This window comes from Alnus glutinosa, chromosome 5 (genome assembly GCF_958979055.1).
Source record: "Alnus glutinosa chromosome 5, dhAlnGlut1.1, whole genome shotgun sequence".
Taxonomy (NCBI): Eukaryota; Viridiplantae; Streptophyta; class Magnoliopsida; order Fagales; family Betulaceae; genus Alnus; species Alnus glutinosa.
In genome coordinates this window covers 18789569-18808055 of record NC_084890.1, presented here as the reverse complement: position 1 = coordinate 18808055, position 18487 = coordinate 18789569, and the positions used below count along the sequence as shown (strand labels likewise).

The 18487-nt window shown below is 36.7% G+C and overlaps 1 long non-coding RNA gene across 1 annotated transcript; it reads left to right on the top strand.

The window, feature by feature from the left end:
* The first annotated feature begins 5270 nt into the window (after positions 1-5270).
* On the top strand, positions 5271-8310 carry LOC133867783 (uncharacterized). The gene is made up of 3 exons (XR_009900186.1): positions 5271-5551; positions 7287-7332; positions 8029-8310. It is a non-coding gene; the product is annotated as an uncharacterized LOC133867783 (long non-coding RNA).
* The last annotated feature ends 10177 nt before the right edge of the window (positions 8311-18487 follow it).

Below are 18487 nucleotides of genomic sequence, written 5' to 3'. Positions count from 1 at the left end.
GAAGTGTGTATATGTGCTGTGTTTTTTTTTTTCTGCATTTGTGTGTTTCTAATGGTGAGTGAAGGTGTAATAAAAAGTGAAGCTATGTGTGTGTGTTTAGTTGGATAAAGAGAGTGAGCGTGTGAAATGTGTGTGTGTTTTTGGTAAGAAATGTGTGCGTTTGTATATATATATATATATATATATATATATATATCTGTGTGTGTGTGTGTGTGAACCGTGAGAATAGTAAGTGTTTTGATAAAAATATAAGGGTGTGTTGTGTGTGATTTTGGTAAAAATGTGTGTATTGATCAAAGCGGTGAACGTGTGTGCTGTGTAGTGATTGGAATGTGTGATAGATAGGAGTGTTATTTTAAAAAAGAAGGTTATATATATATATATATATATATATATATATATATATATATATATATATATATATATATATATATATATATATATATATAAGTATTTTTAAGTGAAAGTATATTTAGTTGAAAATAAAATATTTTTGGTAGTGCCGTTATGCTACCCAAATGTTTTAAAATAATAACAGGCATTTAATATATTAATGTCGTTATTCTTTCTAAATTAAAAGAACAAAATATTTTATACCGATATACCATCTATTCTTATAAATGAGATTATTTTATAAAATATAAGATGATGTTAAAACTATTATATTTAATATAGCCGTTGAGAAGTTCGGATAAATAATGATTTCTTTATGAAATAAAGAAATAAATAGTTACGCTTAGTATTATTTACTAATTAATGCATGGTTATAATTATGCAGTTTTTGGGGATAACCTTTGGGAAACAGTAAGTATCTCTATACTTACTGAGGGTAATGCTGGTGAATTTTTCCTTAATATTATGAACACTTATTTATTTATTTGTTTGCATATGTGATTTTACATATTTTCTATTTTAACTAAACTGTTTAATAACAAAGCTGGTATGCAGCGGGGGAGTAATGGCTGTCAGTGAAACCTTTGGCTTCTGTGACACTTCATAAATAAACGGGCTAAGACCTTTGGCTCTTAGTCTGTTGGGACCTTTGGATTCCAGTAACAAACAAATAAGCTTTAAGTGAGGGGGACCGTTGGCTTCCACAACACGCTAATCTAAACCGTTGGTTCCATTATGAAAGTAATGCAAAAGAGAAATAATTAAGACGTTGCATATAAAACTATCATATTATTACTTTATAATTGTGTATATATTCAATTTATGTCTATGATTCGCGACATGGATTATATATTGCATATACATGTGAATTATAAAGTCATATGCATTGTGTTGCATTTCATAAACAAATCAGCATTCATTATATTATGGGAAACAACGGACTCACTTAGGTATTTTGTATTGTTGTTCTCTCTGTATTAATGATTAATACATGTTATGAAGATGAGGAGTATCAGGATTATCCAGACCCTTAGATGGATCCTGATATTAGTATTTGAGGCAAGGCTGTCTCCATTTTGTGAACTACTATGTTGTAGTTCTTTATGCTAATATTTTAAAACAATGTATATATTTCTGTTGGTGTGTAATAATTATACTCTAGTTATTTTGGCTTGTAAATTATATGTGTCTTGCGTGGCACAAGTACTATCTTATGTATAATTACTCATTTGCACTATATATATATTTTAAGGTATTTCAGTTAGAAGATCTGACGTGTTATTTAATTCCAAGTCTGTTGGATATATATATAATGTCACGTGAAAAAAAAAAAAAAAAAAATTCACTTATGCCTTTTTGTAAAAGGCGGGGTGTTACACTTGATCAAGAAGCTCATTGTTCAATCTGGGATAGATGTCTTCGTTGAACTGGTGATGCAGATTCAGGACCCTCTTGGCTATTAGACTCTCTTGAAGTCTAATGCCCAGCTGTGGTTCGAAGGTCACGATGAAGCGCCTCAGCCTCCTCTAGTCCAGGTTGAGATACCTACATGAGCCTTATCATGTTAGACTGCTCCTCCTCCTCAGTATGATGCAAGATTTGTTCAGCTATTGGCTGCTTTTAATACGATGCAGGGAGATATCAGCTCCATTCAGTGAGAGGTCCGCTCTATCAGCACTCGAGTGGACTAGTGCCAGCTTGATATCCAGGAGTGCCTCAAGCATCATCATCCTGTTGATGATTGATTTTATGTTTTGTTTTGATGTTTTTGATTTATTTTGAGACAATTGTTTTTATTGGATTATTGTAATACTTTTTAAACTCCGGATTTTATTTATACTTTGTTTACCCTTGTCCAATTGAGACTTTAAGGGGCAGTATTTGTGGTTTTTCTAATACTTTGTTTACCCTTTGTCATTTTGAGACAAAAATGGGGAGTATTTTTTGTTTTGGACCTGAATTGTATTTTTAACCGGTCAAGTGATTTTTGTCCCAAAATAGTCAAAGGGGGAGTTTGTTAGTTTGTGATTGGCTGCATTCCGTATGACAAAATCACTTGTATGTAATGTTGCTACATATTCAATGATACCATTTATTTTAGAGTCTTCATTTCAGAAATGTGCTTCAAGAAGTTCAAAGAAGATTCTGTGCAGATTCCAAGTCAGAGAAATTGGATCACAAGCTTCCGTCTGGACGGCCCATACTTGCATTTGGACGCCCATCAGTGTCTTGAAGATTCGAACTGTTCAAGCTTGCATCCGTCTGGACATCGCAGCAACGCATCCGGACGCTCTTTAGAGTTCCAGAAGAATCCAACGTTCAAGTGCATCCGTTCGGATGACGTGGCAATACCATCCGGACGCCATTCAGTGTTCAACAAGTAAAAGGATTTCCTCTGCAAACACATATATGGGAAGACAGCTGCAACCATCCGGATGACATGTCTACATCGTCTGGACGCTATCCTTGATAAGGCAAGACGTGGAGAAGAATTGCAACCATCCGGACGTCAGGACAACACCGTTCGGACACCAGTCATTTTTATGAAAATTGCGTGTAGCTGAAGTGCAATCGTCCAGACGCTAAGGCATCACCGTTTGGACGCGACCTTATTCAGGAAAGAAAATTAGTGCTTTTTGGAAAGCCAACTGCACAACTAACCATCTAGATGACCTCAGCTTGCGTCCGGACACAGCCTAGAGAAAACCGAATCAGAGTCGATTTAGGTCTTCTGTAGCCTAAAAATAGAGGCCCCTAGGCATGTATTATTTACAAAATTCGATATTGAATTCTTTAGAACTTAGAGAGTACATTTTAGGAGTTATTGATGTGCTGATCCGTTTGCTCTCAAGTCGTTGCCGTTGTGTTGTTGATGTGCTTGTCAATTGAAGTCTATCTTAGAGAGGAGCCATAAGGTAAATGAATCCATAGAAGACCCCTTCAAGTAGGAGACTTGGTTGGGAGGCGTTCACGTTGAGTTACATGTCAGAGCGCTAGATACGATAGCTGCATCAGGTATGTGAGTGTTACTGTCTATGTACTAGCTTTGTCTTCTGATAGTGGATTTTCTGGGTTTGGTTGCCTCAGAGTGATTTTTTTCTTAACTGAGTTTCCACTTCGTTAACAGAATAATTGTGTTATTTAAATTCCGCATTTACATTATTTTGTTACACGTTGCACACGCACACGGTTAAATTAGAAGTCATTTTTATTTGTCATTGACCATATGCTATAATCATTGGTTATGTATTTATTTATGTTGGATTGTTTTATTTGATAAAATATGGACCAATGGAATATGATTCCTAAGTGGCTCATTACTTAGAGATGATTGGGCTTAGGAATTAATTTCCTATGGGCTTAAGCAATTAAATAGCTACGGGCTTAAGGAATTAGTTTCCTATGTGTTTAAGTATAGGCTCTTAGAATTAATTCTAAAAGGCTTAAGAAGAGATTAAGGAGCATTAGGCCTAAAGGATAAAACCCAAGTCCATGCTGAAAAATTAGTAGCAATTGAGCTATAATTAAAATCCTAGTCCTAGATGGATGGGACAGACATGTGGTGCATGACCAAGTGGGAGTGTACTTGTCCGTGCACCTTGCTAGGAAGGAAGAGGAATTTCATTCCTCCTATGACTCCAATCCTATCTATGCTACGGCTATATCTTATCTTCTAACCCTATCGTAAGTGTAACGACCCGTTTTTTACAAAATGGTGTAAGTGAAAATTTCGAATTCTCACGTATCGTTATGACATCACATTGGCGTCATCAGAGTATAGATTGGCAGCGGAATATAATTTTTCTTTTACAACTTAGGAATCAAAACACATTGAGCTGACTGAAATTCTTATAGACATTCATTTTGAAATCATTCAACTATACATTGAAATAAATGTTGCTGATGACACTAAAAACATACATGAAAAATCTATCAAATACAAGTATTCCTCTAAGTATACTAATTTTCAAAGGAATACAAACATTACAAGAAAATCATCAACTACATTAATATCAGCTTTAACTCTTCAATGCTAACAAAATCCAATCCTTTAATTTAATAACCTTTTCTACTTGTATAATGGACTACCGCCTATACATAAATATATGGGTCAGTCTACTGCTTTCAATAACATAATGAATATGCACTTATTTATAATATGCAACACAATGAATATACAACTCTATGATTATATGTATATGCAATTCATGTTCCGGGCATGAAGAGAATATAAACATAATAATAAAGCATGTGACAATTTTAATGCAGTGTCTTAATTATTATCATCTTTCTTACACTCCACTCGTTCGTGAATCCATAGGTCCGGCGTTAGCGAGTTCACCAGGGATTACCGTCCCCTCACTTAACGTTTAGTTGTTTGTTATTGGAAGCCAAAGGTCCCAGTGTCAGGTTATTTATTAGGTTCAACATGGATCTGATGGTCCCACCACTGGCCTATACGTAAAGATCAAGAAATTAAACAAGAAGTTTAGCAATTAATAAATCATATTTATAAAATAGGATTGATCGATATTAGATTTTAAGTGATACTCATATTATTGAATTAAAATAAGCCAAAGGTAAAATAATAGAAATATAATAATAAAAATAAAAATATGTCCTAGTGAAATAAATCATTAATCATTTTAGTAAAGTGTAATTTGAATAAATGTAAGGCCAAATACTAATTAACAAAAGACAGAACTAAAATAAGATGGGGTCCTACTATAGTTAATAATAGTTGAGGGCTTTAAAAAAATAAAGGAAACCTTATCCATTGCCACATGTGTGGCTATAAATCACTCTTAGGATACTTTATTCCTTAGTTTTAATAAATAGAAAAGCAAATAAAATAAAAAGTAAACATTAGGGCAAAGGGCATTTTTTCGTAATCTTCCTTCCCCCTTATCTTTTATCATCTCACGCCTCCCCCTCCCCTCATTTCACGTAGCAAGCAGCCCACACCCCCATTCCTTATTCTTTCTTGATTTCTGCACTTCTTTCTCCCTCAAATCTCACTCACGCACCCCACCTATCCTTTCCCTCATCTCCTTTCTCTTCGTCTCCTCTATCACACGCACTCATTGAGATACCAAGATGGAAAGATTCAGGCAGAAATGGAGGGTGAGATGCTGTCCGGCCATGGGGTGTGTGTGAGGTAAAATTTCTAGCTTTTCCTTGTAATTTCACCATACCCAGTGATCTTAGAACTAGAAAATTGTATGGGTTTGAATTTAGGGTTCACTTTGGGTGAAAATTTAAGGGTTCTTTATTGTTTTGGTCTCTACACGAAATGAGTATGGATTTCGTGGGTTTTGAAGCTTGATTTAGTTCATCTATTTTGTGGATACCAATTGAGGTGTAATTTTATGGGTTAATATAGTTAGTAATTTCTGGAATTTCCATGGCCCTTGAATGGAGTTTATGTGGTGAAGTTGAGTTTTGAATGGTTTGTAATGGTTGTGGTTAGTGATTGCATTTTTATGTTGATTTTTATGGCTCTAGTTGGTAGTGGCCGATGATTGTAAATGGGGTTAGTTGGTTTTTCCTTGTGGTTTGGTTAGGAAAAATCTTGGCAGCTTTGATGTTGGAAATTGTGGGCTTTGCTTTAGATGAAAATATAGGATTTCAAGGGAATTTTGAGGTGTTGGCCGAATGGTAATGTTCTCTTGGGGTTTCAGTCTTAGTGATGTTATATATGTGTTTTTATGATTCTAATATGGGTTATGGATTTGTAAGTTTGATGTGTTCCTTAAGGTTTGATTTGTCTATGTTAGAGATATCGGGATAGGTAATATTTGTTGTGGAGGATTTACTTGTATTGGTTGTGATTTAATTCTAAGGATGTACTTTTGAGGTATGTTGCTTGGTTATAGTTGGTGGATGATTTTGGTATATGATTTTGGAATGTTGTACGTGGGTTATAATTTATTGATGAAGGTTATAATTGATTTCAAGCTGTTTAGTTAAGAGATTAACCCTATGAGTTGGATTTATTGATAAACTTTGGGTTGAGACTTTAATGTGAATTTAGAGAATGTAATTGTCAATTGTTGATGATAGTTGTTGTGAAATTTTTGGTATAAGGCAATTCCAATTAGAGGAGATTTATCTCGTTATGCAAATAAGGATTTTGAGGACATGTAGGATAACGTTGACTCAATTGAGTTAGATTCTTTATTATGGTTTATTTGGATGCTTAAAAAAGCTATTAAATTAGTAGGTTAAATAAGATAAGGTTTCATAATCTAAATTACCTAGATGGTTGATAGCTAATATGAATAAAGTGTTGAATACATTAGTAATTGTATCTAATGGATAAGAAACAAAATAAGCTATAAACTTAAGTCTAAGATTAATATCAAAGGGGGACAACAATTGTAATAAGAATGTCGAAGAGTTATAGATTACTTAAATAACCCTAAGTTAATAAGTATAAATCAGTAAGCTATAAGAAACACATAAGTATATAGCATGAATCCATTAGGTGACAATTTAGTAATTAATTCACCTAACCATGTACACATAATATTTATGTGTACTAATGGATTAGGCTTAAGCGTTGTATATGTATATGTATATATGTAGACATATACATGTATATGGCTTAAGTATAAATATTGTTAACTTACTAAACGAATGACAAACTATAAAAAGGGTTAGTAATAATAATGTAATACAACAATAATATATAAACTAATGAAAAGAGTAAATATATTTTATGTTAATAAACAATATACAATAGGAACCAAGAACCAATGGTAAATCTAATAATAGCAAAGGGTACCTAGCTAGCTTTAGATACGAATGATGCGACGCATGAGCACGTGGGTAGTTTATACGTAATAGAGCATAGGTTCAATAGCTTAGTCTAATATCATATATGTTTGCAGGCACGTAAGGTGGAGACTTCAATTGTTCCCCAACGGCGAGTTCAAGGTAACTAGAATGTGGGGGATATTCGAGTCATGAGTCCAATGCTGCCAAAGTGAGTATTATACTCACTGAGGGATCTTAGGAATTTAGATATATGAGTTGCTATATTTAGTTTAATTTTATGTTAACTCTATGATGATGATTTGGTATATGTAATTATGAATTATATTGTGAAAAACAAAATATGTTGATGAATTGACATTGAAGAATGCATAAGATTTTGTGTTGTGAATATGATATATATTGATGATTTGATATTGAAGATATGCATCAAAATATATGTGAATGAGTTTGTGAGATATTTGGATTGAGAATTGTAATGATAAATGGACGTTGATGAAATTGGATGTGTGCCCTGCTGGTCGTAGCTTTACGGGCGATGTTGACGGTAAGCCTAGCATTGAAGCACTAGCACTTGTGAGATGTGTAGAATATTGTTTATGGTATGCGTGAAGTATTGTCAGTAGAAACCGTGATAATATATAGGTGTGTGATGAACAGCGTGACTTGTACTCGATAATGTGTTGTTATGTGAACTTAATGATTTGTGAATAACGCTGTTGAACTCTGCATGCAATTATGTTTGTGTATATTATATACTTAGTGAGTTTTATACTACTAAGGCCTCAGCACTTCTTATTGAGGCGGTGAACTCATACTTTCACCTATACGGATGTGGCTACCACCGCAACCGTATAGATGAAGTTCCATTGACTGCAGGTACTCCGGTTGTAGTTGATGACGTTGTAGAAGTGTACTTGGAATATTATGACTGAAACTCGCCGCAACGATCGTAATTGGTGGACCACGGATTGTCCATTGTCTTATAGGTTCTGTTATATATTTATATTGAGGAAAGACTTAAACAAATAGATGTTAAATGGCTCTTATTGTTGTCAATTTGTGATAGATGTAAAAGATGTGATTTCTGCTATTAGGTTTATGCCTTCTGCTACATAGTAGATAGATGTTATACTCTGATTTACCAGGTACATATTATGGGATATGTACCATATGTTGGCTTTGCGACATATCGTCGTGCCACTGTGAAGATCCATTTATATTTTAAGGAATTAATGTTTAGGAAATGTTTTGGAAAAAAAAAAAAAAAAAAAGGGTCGTCACACTATAACCCCCTCTGCCTACCAGCTCGTTATTAAGCAGTTTAATTAAAATATAATATATGTAAAATCACATGCACAACCAAATAAATAAATCCATAATCATGACATTATAGAAAGCTACAAGTATTTTAGAAATACTACCCTTTTCCTGAGTCTCTTCTCATCATCTGCAATAAACACATATATATCCGAAATGATATATTATCAGTTTCTTTTCTAAATATAAAACGTACCTGTTATATTTATTTCCAATCAATCTATTAATCTATATACACTTTATTTTAATTCGCATAGACTCTTGACTCATTAAGAAAACCTCATTTAAGAAACCTTTTAATCCATAATTAAAAACTAATCATAAAACTTCCTAAAATCATCACATATTTTAATATCCAATCTCAACTCCAGATAATACCAATTATCTCTAAAGTATAGTTCATCAATACACACACAAAGTATATGGCTAAAACAAGGAAAGAATTTAACAAAATACATTCCAATTCCCCATAGCTTCTGTCGACACTCATCTAAAAGCAAAAACACACACACACACACAAGTGATCGGCTGATCAATAAGGAAGAATACTCCAAAATCCCAAACATTACAGTAACCAGCTTAAACAACTAAAACAATATCACAGAACCCATCTCAAATTAACAATGGAGATACGGCCAAATGGATAGGAGAGGGTTCAACATCAGCAAGGACCCACAGCCAATATTTATAACAAGGACAACAACATACACAATCAGTCTAACCAAAGAGAAACACCCCTCAAACACCACACACGGCTAACATACCAAAAACAGGGAATAACCCAAATCTTAGAACCCAAACCATCAGCCAAGACTCATCAACCCAAAACACTCATAACATCAAGACCAAATGGGCACTACAACCCACAACCGAATAGACACTACACACACATACACATCTGGACAAGGGAATACCCAATCACAGAACAACAATCACAAAATAGGGGCATTCGGCCGAATAAAGAACAAGCCCCAAACACACATACGGGTTCAACAACAACCAAAATCATAAGATTTATCTCAATCAATATACATACATAATCAGCCAACAAATAATCATTCAACGGAAAACCCAACAAATTACAAGAAATTACCTAGAGGATTTTCTTAGAAAGCTACCGAAGAAATCGCCAGAAATCCCATCGGAATCATCTCTAGAAGTTGCCGGATTTCTATCCTGAACAGTCGAAAATTGCACCTCCAGCAACCCATTTCTCTCCCAAGTCTCCACTGGTTTACTATTAATTACTATTCCTTAAGATATTTTTACTTAACTCCAGTTAAATTCTATCTTCATTAATTTAATCAGAGTTAAAAGGTAAAATATCTAATTAATCCAATGTTAAGTTTTATCTAGTTAGATTAACATGGGTTAATCTAAAGATATTTATTCAAAACTTACTAATTACCTTTTTACCACAGATATTTATCACCTCGAATTTTTACTATTTTAATCTAACTCATTAGGATAATAAATTTTAAGCTCATTTAGAGTTTAGTTCGTTTCATTGTAAATATTATTATCCCAATAATATTATATCACTGACAATATTATTATACTAAATAATATTGTGCCAATAATAAATAATATTGCCAATAATATTATTTATTAGCTCACTTAAATAATCAACCTGTCTATTTAATAACTAAGAACAGGTGGTAGATAAATATTCATTTATCAGAATAATATCAATCGAGTGACATAAATAATTATCGATCGATAGGTCGATCGAGCGATTGACCGAGTAATAAGTCAATCAATTGGCAGAAGTGGTCGATCGAGCGACTAAAAGTATGGATTGATTGCCACAAGTCTTAAATTCTATTTAAGACGTTATATCTTAAAATCTAGGGCGTTACAATAAGTGTAAATCAAATTCTATAAATAGAGGGTCATAGTGAAGTATTATTTACCAATTCATAGCTTCAAGTTATGAGTCCACACTCAAGGTCATATTCAGTCATCATAGAGAAGATTTAGAGGTTGAGTCAAGAACACAAAGAATACATTCTTCACCATTCAACATGCAAGGAGCAAATCAACCAAAGTCAATTGGGCTTGGTAGCCTAGGTGTAATGTCCGAGACATTACTTGAGTGTTTAGAATGTACAATAAATTAAATAAAGGATTAGAATTGGTTAAATGGCAAGAAAACACTAAGAAAATACTTAGAAAATGCACAAAATTGACATTCTGGAAGTCGTGTTCGGACGGGCTCCGAGCGGGGTTCGAACAGGAGCTCTAGAAAGTGAAAATTCACTCCCTGGAAGTCACGTTAGGATAGGCTATACTCCTGTTCGGATGGCAGCCACAGAGACTGCGTAGTGATTTTCAACACGCCCGTTCAAACAGCCATTTACTCCGTCCGGACAGCACGCGATATAAATCCGAAAATGAGTCTTTTTGGCTCATTTTTCCGGAAGCTTCTCAATTTTCTCTCATTTCTCTCTTGGGTTTTGATAGAAAACCCTTGATCCATGAGTATTCAATCCCCATACCTCAATTCTAACTTCGTAAACATGATCTACGCAAAAGAGATCTACGTTTTGACTGATTGGTTTGAGGTAAATTTTTAAACTCTTGTCTTTTGAGATTTTGGGTTAAATCTTGAGTTTAATCTTCAATATTCTTTAGGTTTTCTACGTTTTGGGAGCTTCCTAAATGTTTCCCAAGCTCTGGGTAGCATTTTGGTGAATTTTGGTAAGTTTTCCAAAACCTAACTTTTTGGATATTTGTCTAAGTTGTGTTTTCATGTATTGCAGTGTGTTAATTTTCAGTGATAATGGCAAGTCATTGGCTAGGAAACCATAGTTGAGCTAAATATCCGCACAGTCAAAGGTGAGTATTCTACTCACTGAGAAAAAGATATTATCTTTTATATATTTTATAGAAATGCTAATAATATGTTGATTAAGTGGTTTGGTTGATTTCAATAATTTCAAATAAAAGAAAAGTCTCTCTCTCTCTCTCTCTCTCTTTCTCTCTCTCTCTCTCCCCTTGGTTCCTCTGTTTTACTTCTTCATGGTGAGATCCTTGCGCTGGTGGCCAGTAGAATCCAAGGAGTTTGCTCTCTCGGTGGTGGGAGGTGCTACAGGTATCATGGTCCGCGAGAAAGGAAAAGGTTTGACGAGGTCCATTCTCCTGGACAAAGACGAGGCTGCTTGGTTGATCAAGTCTCTGGGTGAGATAGTTTCGGTACAAGACTCTAGAGTCTTCTAGAATCAATCAGTTCATGGTTTTCCTCGCATTCTTGCGCAACAATGCTCTAACAGACTTAGTTATTTTTTGACCGTGGAAAAATATGACGGTAGAAAGAGGAGTGGCTCCATCATGGTTCCAAAAGGGAAATATGGCGAAGGATGGGAGAAATTCAGTTTGGAACTCCGTTCAGTGATGCGCGCTTTCTGATTGGATGTATGAAAAATAAGGATGAATGTAGAATTGGAATGGAAAGATGATAGTGAACTCCAATTAATGGCTGGAGACAGACCCCAAGTAAATCCAATTAAGGCTGGAATCAAACCACAAGACAAAAGTCTATATCAATTCTTTTTTTCTTTTTTTTTTTCTCATTCATGACCAAATGATTTTTAAATAGAAATACAAGTAGATAATACCTAAGGTGATAATGCTTAAAGTTCAAATATTCAAATTCAAATAAGCTCTAATCCTAATTTAAATAATCTAATCCTAATAAGTTGGAATTCCATTCCAACTCAACTATTAAACCTATCTAACCCTTTATCCCTATCAATCCTACACCCTTAAAAGGACCTTGTCCTCAAGGTCCAACAAAATAAAATTAACCTAGTACACATGACTGAAAAAATAAAAAATAAAAATTACACAATTAAAAATAAAAACTACACATCTATGAGAATCCCACCATCTTCTACTAACACGTCAACCTTTTTTTTTTTTTTTTTTTTGCTTCTCCCTTCTTTTTCTTTGACGCATCTAGACCGCTAGTACTAGAAAAAGAGCAAAATTTTTCAGCTTTGCTTTTCTTCCAGGTGCTTTTCATGAGCGGTGTTTGGCTGTTCGGTGGTTGTGCAGCTGGATCTGTAGGCTCCTCATCCGCTTCCTCGGTGGTCTTTCACTTGGTGGTTTCCCGTCCATCTCCAGCTTCTTGAAAGAAAAAACTTTGATAAGAATATGTTTAATCCGCGGGAGGACGATTTTGTATGGATTTTGGGGGGTGGTTTCCGCGTCGATGTTGCAAGCATGAGTAGGTATGTTGACTGCGGGCTGGTTGTGGGTTTTCAGCGGTTGGACTGGTTGTGGGTTGTTAGTGGACTGGGTCACGGGTTGGATGAGCGAGGTTGACTTAGGCGATGAAATTTGCACTGTGTTTTGCAGTGAAGACTCTTCAGTGCTGGATTTTTTATCCACAATCTCTTTGATAGATCGTTGGAGGCTCCCTGAAAAACCCTTCTTGAGAGAACTTGCAATATTCTCCAAAGACTTTTCTAGATCATCAAACCGCTTTTTAGTCTCTTCAGCAAGCTTTTGAAAGGCAAGTTCAAGCTTCCCAATTCGGTCCTTGTTGGTCGACATGCTCTGATACCAATTGATGCGCGCTTTCTGATTGGATGTATGAAAAATAAGGATGAATGTAGAAATGGAATGGAAAGATGATAGTGAACTCCAATTAATGGCTGGAGACAGACCCCAAGTGAATCTAATTAAGGCTGGAATCAAACCACAAGACAAAAGTCTATATCAATTCTTTTTTTTTTTTTTTCTTATTCACGACCAAATGGTCTTTAAATAGAAATACAAGTAGATAATACCTAAGGTGATAATGCTTAAAGTTCAAATATTCAAATTCAAATAAGCTCTAATCCTAATTTAAATAATCTAATCCTAATAAGTTGGAATTCCATTCCAACTCAACTATTAAACCTATCTAACCCTTTATCCCTATCATTCAGCTTTCAAGCTTATCCACTCTGGAACTTCCAGCTCCTCGAAGCAGTTAGGTGCACCTGGAGCACCTCTAGCTGAGTCCAATACCGAGAAGGGGAGGAGTTATGCCGAGGTACTGAGGTCCTCACAGCTGAAGCTGGAAGAGCCACTTGGTCCTCTCTCTCGCCCTTTTCCTAGGGCCTCTAAGTGGCACGTTTCTCCCGCTTTAGCCGAAGAAAAAGGTTCTCAGGTTCAGGCGTGTCCTCCGGCTAAGGGTCCCGGTGATCAGATGAAAGCAGCGGTTAAAACGACCTCGGCAAAGTCAGTCTCTCCGATGATGGCAGGTCCGAAAAAGGTAGCTAGGGCTCCGGCGTTCCCCCATGCTCTGGCATCGGGCCTAAGGAAAAGAGCGGCTGTCTCTAGCCCCCCTACGTCGTCCTCTGCATCACGCAAGCCTGCAACTTGCAAGTCACGTTTTGGTGACAACCTCGATTTTTGCAGCCTCAGGATAACGTTGGAAAGTCTTCTTGTAGATATTGGACAATGCCTTTCGATTCTAGACTAGTTGGGTGATGGTCTGTTGGGTCGAGGACTCAAGCAACCTGTTCAGCGCTCCAAGCCCAAGTCTCAGTTAGCTCCTCTGGGCTCCAGTTTCTTCCGGCCCAAATCTTCGGGACCCCCGCTGGCCCAAGTTTCTTCAGCACCGGCTACTGACCTTAAAGGTAAATCCCCTCTGGTCCACCCCAGCTTTCGGCCCAAGCTCGTTTTTAAAGAAAAGGTTGGTTCGGGCCCTGTTTCTTGCGACCTAGGGGCTTCTTCTTCCTCTCTGGATTCATCTTCTCTGCCCCCTGCTGGTCGTGAGCCCATGTCACCCTGGCCTGACTCTTCTCTCCCAAACTCAGATGGCTCTTCTCTGAAGATTCCTTCACCAGAACCTCCCTCCGGTCCGGGGTCCCCAGTCAGTTGTGCTCCCTGTTTAGCTCTGGTCCCCTCTGTGTTGCCACCTCTTGCTTCTCTGGTGGTCTTCCCTTTGGCGCGTCTTCAGCACCTCTTCTCCCCCTTGGAGGCGCCGTTCGCTGGGTCTCTCAGGTTCCAGCTCAGGTCTCCACCCTTGGTCAGGGATCCTCTCCCTTTGATGGCTCCCCCTCTCCCTTTTGGGTCCTCCGGTGCTGCTTATGCTCTTCCTGGCCCTGGCCCTGGCCCTCTCCCTCTTGCACTGATCCCTGAGGAGGCAGCCCCCTTCCCTCTCAGCGGCTGTGGATTAGAGTTGGATTTCCCCGCTGAGGTCTATCCCACCCCTCTGGCTTGCTGCCCTCCATCCAAGCCCAAGCGGAAGCCTGAGAAGAGCTCTCCGGATTGGCTTTTGCCGATGTTAGAGGATTCTTGGTGCTCTGTGGACCTCTCTTGTGATGGTTCTAATCACAATATTATGCCCCTATTTTCAAATTTGTTGTCTAAGCATGAAGATCAAAGGAAGTGCTCCAATTCGAAGGTGGGTAAAAAAAATGTTAGAGAAATTAATGGCCTCTTTTGCTCTATCAACTACGATACTCACAGCGGCAATGTCTCTCGAGGTAGGAACAAGAGGAGGGTTCTTAGTGATTCCTCATGAATCCTAGGTTGATCTCTTGGAATGTTAGAAGGCTAAATCAAAGAAGCAAGCGGTTAAAAATTAGGAACCTCCTCAGACAGTGGAAGGCTGACATCATTTGTTTGCAAGAAACCAAATTAGATCTTATCTCTAACCATATTGTGAAAAGCTTGTGGGGTTCTCAGTTTGCGGATTGGTGCTATCTTCCTTCTAGCGGGGCTTCCGGTGGTATCTTATTGATGTGGGATAGGAGGGTTGTTGAAAAACTTGAGGCTCACGTGGGGGAATACGCCGTGGCTTGCAGCTTTAGAAATTGTGCAGACAATTTCCCTTGGGCTTTTGCTAGGGTATATGGCCCTAACCTCGATCCTCTTCGTAGGAGTTTATGGGATGAATTGGCTGGTTTGCTTAGTTTGTGGGATATCCCTTGGTGCATTGGTGGCGACTTCAATGTCATCCGATTTCCCTATGAGTGTCCAGGAGCCGCGCGTATTTCTTCCGCGATGACGGAATTCTCGGACTTTATCTTAGAGCATGAGCTCATGGATCTTCCCCTTGCAGGAGGGTTCACTTGGACCAATCTCTCCTCTTGGTCTAGGCTTGATAGATTTCTAGTCTCTCCGGATTGAGAAGCTAAATATCCTGGTCTCATCCAGAAGAGGCTGCCCTGCTTGTGCTCTGATCACTTCCTCATCCTCCTCGTTTGCGGAGGAATTCTTAGGGAGAAAAGACCTTTTAAGTTCGAGAATATGTGGCTTCAAAAAGCTGGCTTCGTGGAGAGGGTGAGGCTTTGGTGGGAGTCTTACTCCTTTCAAGGCTCCCCTAGCTTTGTCCTTGCTCATAAATTGAAGGCTTTAAAGGTTGATCTCAAATCTTGGAACGAACAGGTGTTTGGAAATGTGGAATCCCTTAAATTGGCTCGTCTTGAAGAATTGTGCGCGCTTGACAGTCTTGAGGTAGAGAGAGGCTTATACTCTGAGAGGCTTAGACTCTGAGAGTCTTTTGAGGAGAAACTTGATTGCTAGTGAGCTAGAAAAAACTATTCTCCAAGAAGAAATCAGCAGGAGACAAAAATCCAGGGTCCTTTGGCTTAAAGCGGGCGACAAATGCACTAAGTTCTTTCATCAAATCGCTAACTCAAACAGAAGATCCAATTCCATTGAATCCTTGTCTGTTAATGGCTCAGTCACTTCTGATCATCAAGCCATCAAAGACCAAATTGTTCAATTCTATGAGTCTCTTTTTTCTGAGCAACACAATTGGAGGCCCAAGTTGGATGGTATTGCTTTCAACTCCTTATCCCTGGAGTAGGCTGTAACGCCCCGCTTTTACAAAAAGCGTAAGTGAAAATTTTTGAATTCCCACGTGACATTACTAACTTATCAGAGTTAAGTATGGCAATAGGTTATATATAGATATAATACAGACTTGGGAATTAAATGACACTTCAGAGCTTCTACTGAAATACCTCAAAATAGATATAGTGAGCCAGTCAGTATAATTATACAAAAGCAATAGCAGTCATGCCTCACAAGGCAAGATAGTCATACAAGCCAAAATATCTACATAACTGTAGAATTATAAATATTGTCTTGAGTTAGGTTAATGAACTACAATAGGGTAGTTCCTAAAAAGAAGGCAGTCTAGCCTCAAAAACCAGTATCAGGAACCATCTAAGAATCTGGATAGTCCTAATATTCTTCTTCTTCATAACCTGAATTATCACACAATACAAGGAGAAGACAATAACATAAAATACTAAAGTGAGTCCACTGTTGCCCATAATAATATGAGTGCTAATTTATTTAATAAATGCAACATAATGCAATGGCCTTATAATCACATGTATATGCAAAATATAATCTATGATCGCGAATCATAGACATAAAATTAACATAAACATAATCATAAAGCAATGACAGTTTTAAGTGCAGAGTTTTAGGTATTGTCATTTTTCCACTACTCTGTTGGCTTTGGCATGGTTAACGTTTTATTTGAAGCCTTGACTTCCTCACTTTAACTCTTAATTATATTCTTTGGAAGCCTTAGCTCCTGGAAACCTTGGTTTCCCTGGTGACCTTAGTACACTAGTTTTTGTATTTATTATTCACTTTTCAGGTATTTCCTCATTCACTAAGAACCTTGGAACTCAACTGAAGCCTCATGTACACACTGTGAATCTTGATCCAACAGCTTGTTATTAGACAGATTATTAAAAATAATAAAACATGCAAAACCACATGCGCAAGCAAGTAAATAAAGCAGTAAACATAATATTATAGGAAAAATCAACCAGCTTCGTCCTCAGTAAGTATAGAGATACTTACTAGTTTCTCCTCCAAAATTTTTCTCTAAAACTGCATAATTACAATCATGTAGTAATACTAAATTAGTGAAAATGACACTCACAAATATATTTATTATTATTATCACTACTCTTATTCTTAGGAAATCATTTTCCATATAAAAATGAATGTCATAACGAGATTTCTATTTTGTCCTTTTGACTATGATATTGAATGTCACTTATCAATTTAAAATAGTAATGTAATATCATTATCATAATTAGGTTAGTTCTATATATATATATATAAACTATTAATTAAAATAACTCGTATATATATATATATATATATATTTGTAAAATGATATACTCACGCATACATTTCATTTTCTTTGAAATCTCACAGACGTTCATTATCTCTCCATACAAGTATATTTCTTTTTATCACTCCACTTCTCTATTCCAATCTCATTCTCCCTACTATTATTTGCACATCTATATAACACACACACACACACACATCTCTTTATATTTATATATTATAAGATAATAAATCCAAACACACATATATTCCTACAAAGTCACACACCCATTTCCTTACTATATATATCACATATCAAAACCTCAACACACTTTCATACACTTATATTTTCTTGATTCGCTTTAAACACAATTCACTCACTCCAACTCATTTTCCCCTTGTAGTGAACACACACAAACATGTTAGCCATCAACATATATAATTACATAATCATTATTTCACCAAAGCAAGAACAAATCATAGTTTTAAAATAGCAAAAGGATTACTCACCAACTTTTGGACGAATCAAAGGAGGAAGGAAGAGTTGCTGTCCAAGATAAACTTCCTAGAAGTGAGTTGTGCTTGTTGGTTTCTGGATCTAGAGGTAGGAGCTTGTTCTAACTTAATTTCTACTGATTTGGGGTAAAAAGGGAGCAATCTAAGGCTTAGTTTTGGCTTACAAGGAGCTTGAAAACATGGTAAAATAAGGAGATTTTCGTGCTCCAAGTTGCTGCACTAAAACAAAGAAGAAGACAGCATGCTAGATAGGGTGTTTGAGCTGAAATTTGGCTTCTCTTCATGGAAATTGATCATCCATGCACACTATATATATTGACCTTGGATGGTTGAGATCAAGCCAGGAAAAGACACTTCATTGGTCGGATTTGAGCCAACCAATCACCCAAAATCGTAG